The following is a 4,120-nucleotide window of genomic DNA, read 5'->3' as shown; positions in this document are numbered from 1 at the left end:
TTCTCTCTTTTTTCTGATTTTTTTCTTTTTTTTTTGTTTTTGCACAACTAGCTCAACTCTGAAAACTTTTCACAAGGATTTCAGAAAGTCATTATATACATACACTTCTCTCTCTCTCTCTCTCTCTCTCTCTCTCTCTCTCTCTCTCTCTCTCTCTCTCTCTCTCAAGTAAGAATACTCACTTCTGAACAAAGAGAGAGTGTTTGGTTCGGTGTCTTGGTATGTTTGGACCTGTCCACAAGTTAGAACGACCAAAAGAGTAGCCTAATGGATCTGCTATTTGGGTGGCTATTCGGACCGATCTGAAAAACTAAGAACGAGTAGGTGTTTGCGGTGGCAGCGGAGGTGTATATGGGGGAAAAGATGGCGGCGGTTCTGGTGGTGGTGGTGGTGGTGTTGGAAGTGGATCTGGTGGTAACGATGGTGACCAAACTGTGAGCAGAACTCGAAACTCTAATGGATTAGACACTAAGAACCAGCAAATCGATCAATCGATGCAACCAAAAACTCAACAAGCAAGAACTAAGCAGAATAGCAAAGGCTTAAATTTGTTTTTGGGATTTCGGTTCTAACCTATTTTTGGGATTTTTGGACTGTAGTTAAAGTAAAGAATGGGTAAAACTCTCACCAATTAACCTTGCTTTGATACCACAATATAAGGCAAGGACTGGTCCTGACCGTTCGGTGAGAGAGGATAACTCAATTTAGGGTGGATTTGATGTTGTGTTGCCCGACTACAACGACCAACAGGAGCACTGCGCCTTAGCGATAGAACAAGGCCTACACCTTTTGTAGAGAAAACAAATTTTCATTCTGCCATTAAGGTGACCTAAACGGCAACTATAAACAGGCTTCAGAAACTGTCTAAAAATTCAGGCAGCAAGATTCACATTTTTATATCTACTAAACCATACATAAAACATTTCTCAAAATTAAATGACCCATAAATTTTCATCCTAAACAAATTTGTTATATATTTGATCTTCAGAAAATGACATTATCAATCCCTAAGCAAGCTCTGAACATTCATCAGCATATGATGTGGGCCTTACGATCAAGGGGGAGAATGTTGGATTGATCTCAACTAACTAATCCTAATAGACCGAGAGATAAGGGGAGCTCTGACTCCACACGAACTCCATGATCGGGGGTGCCAACCAACATGTTGGTTGCGGTCCCACCCCATGCAGCACCACAAAACTAGATGAGGGGGTGTCCGGCAAAAGTAGGGAATCAAGCTTAAGAAAATTAGTCACCTTTCCTACACCATAAACCCTAATTGATCCTTAGGGGTGCTGTTAACAGGGTGAAGGTCGCCGCTACCGCTGTTGACATCAGCTACGTCAGCATGCCAACTACGACTACCGCACCGACGACCTTACGCTCTGCATCAACCTCTCCCTCACACTGCTTGCCACTGCATCACCATCTACCCCGAATCATCAAGATCTGGCATCGCTGAACTCTGGTTTGTTCACGCTTCCGCATGTTTAGTGGTGTTCAGTTACTAGAGCTAGTGATCTTGATGATTAGATAAAGATTATACCTAACAGACTTGTATACCATATTTTTATGAAGACCTTCTTCCTGATAGTAGAATCTTGACAATTTTCCATGAGCTACAATTTCAGAACACAAAAGAGAAAAAAAAACAATACATATCAGAGAACGAACAAAGCTACAGATCGAACACACATGTAGGTTTTGAACATTGAGATTATGGCTATAGGCATATCCACGTCATCATTTAGAGTTTCTTAGTGCCTTTGCCTAACAAGAATGGAAATTGGAGCAACCGAGAATCAGCAAAGTAATAAAAATAATTAGTAAAGTCTGACCTTACTTTGCATGTCGAAAATTGATGTATCTATTAGAACATTCCGCCACACCATGCTCATTTGATGATAGACATAAACAAATCTTTGAACATGTGTAGACCGTCTCTGATACATAGAGAATTGATTAACCAAAAATTTTGCATTTCACAAAGGAACTGCCTACTAAATAAACTGCTCACCCATCCATGACTCCCACACCATCAGCAGAGTAGACACCAGTTCCACCACCATCACGCCGAACGCCACTACCACCAGTGGCTTGCCCATCAGCACATCCAAACTCCCCAATTCAAGCTTGCCATGGGCCAAGGCCAAGTGTTGCGCCCCTACATGCAGTACCACCAACACTACCCACACGAACATACACATCTAATGCAATGGCGGGACCAAATCTTGGCACAAAGTGGCCAAGAGATCAGCAAAACAGCTCTAAATTGGCAATTCCATGGGACCGAACATGACGACTTGGTTCTTGATAGGCCCAACGGCGCCGTGTTCCCTCTAGTTGAAGTCACCGTGTTCCGTCCAGTTGAAGTCATCAGGGAGGCCATCTGTGGGCAGCACAGGAGCCTCGTGGGCCCAACTGGCGGTGCCGAGGGTGATGATCAGAGCGCAGAGGGAAGGGGAGTGCATCGGTATGCACGTGGGCACAGAGGGGTCGCGAGTTTGGTGGAGTCAAGCATCGCGAAGGAAGACTAGAAGAGAGGGTTGATGGATATGGTGAGAAGAACGAGTATTGCGCTCAATCACTAGATGTGGCGAAAATAGCACAATGGGTTTTGGGCTCTTGTCTCAACTGCTGGTACCACTATTTGCACGAAGGAAGCAACCAAATTGAGAGAAAGAATCATTGACACAATGATGAAGAGATGGTTCTATGATCTTTGCACCGTTATGTCGAATATCTAACTATAGGTATATACACATAAGGAGTACACTTATATAGAGAGGGTATATCGTACGCATGTTTAACAACTACGAATATTACGGACCCGAATCTGCAGGACCTGATACACTTGGAGATTTTGAAGACATATACTAGGATGGTCTCAATCGGGTTGTCCGACTTGAGTACAACTAGTATCCAGATTGGATTCATTTGTTTTGCCTTGACCGACAAGATGAAGAACTCCCTGTCGACTACGGTCGAGACTAAGGTGGTGCCTTAACCCCTTTATAAGGTGGGGACCCTGACCCTTGGAAAACAACTTATGAACCACGAGAAAATCTACATGTATGCAACTCAACGCAAGCAAGACCAAGATCCTAGCAATCGGAGATACTCAGCAACCTTAACCCTAGATTAGTCTAGATCCAATCCCCTCCATTGTAATAGGTCTAGCCACATTGCTCATACTCGAGATATTAATATACAGCAGCATCCACAAAGGACATAGGGTATTATTCCAATCGAGGGCCCGAACCTTTATACATTGTGTGCCTTGTTTCCTACTTGATCCTTGATCTCGAAGGTACCCTATTTTAATTACGAATATATTGTTGGGTACTAATCTTCAATAGTTGGAACGCTAGGTAGGGGGCCTTCATGTATTTTTCAGGATCAATCATGTCTCACGTGCGCATCCGCGTCGGATTCTCCGACACCAGCATCTGCGATCACTTCAAGTTGGCAGCTGTCATCTTCACATCGCCTCCTACCGGCTCTGAGATCACCTTCGAAACTATTGTGTACCGCTAGGATGATCAAGGTGGATTGATCCACACCGGTATCATCAGGTCCAGCCCATTGGACGGTGGAGAGTCAGGTGAACCCTAGTATTCAGCATCGAGTTGTCATAGGGATGCCGCTTGGTCAGGTGATGCCTCCACCAACAACAGTTCCAAGATTGAGGAACGAACTCCCTCAGCAATATCGGCTCGGTCGTAGCCTAGCATTGGCAACGGTGTTTTTAGTACTCAGGAAGCCAACAACCTCGGTGCTCATTTGATTGTAAGATCCTTTCCCAAATTGGATCCAACGAATCCTTTAACCCCAATGATCAACTACTTGAAGACTTTGCTTGATGCGACTTAGATCTAGGCTGCTCGACTAAACATCCCAAGCGACTCTAGGCACCCCAGTCGGCAAGGTGCTAGTTCTAGGAGCCATGAAAGCAGACATCCTCAGGTCGAGGGATCACAAACAGGAAGCTCAAGTGGTTGAGCTTGAGCGCAGCCCTGCAGGTCGAACTGTAATTGCCACATCCACAATCTCATGAACTAGGAAGACCTAAGGAACTGCATCCCTCATGACAGGTGCGACTTATGCGAAGTGATTGACA

Source organism: Phragmites australis, chromosome 19, assembly GCF_958298935.1.
Source record: "Phragmites australis chromosome 19, lpPhrAust1.1, whole genome shotgun sequence".
Taxonomy (NCBI): domain Eukaryota; kingdom Viridiplantae; phylum Streptophyta; class Magnoliopsida; order Poales; family Poaceae; genus Phragmites; species Phragmites australis.
This window is presented reverse-complemented; position numbering follows the sequence as displayed.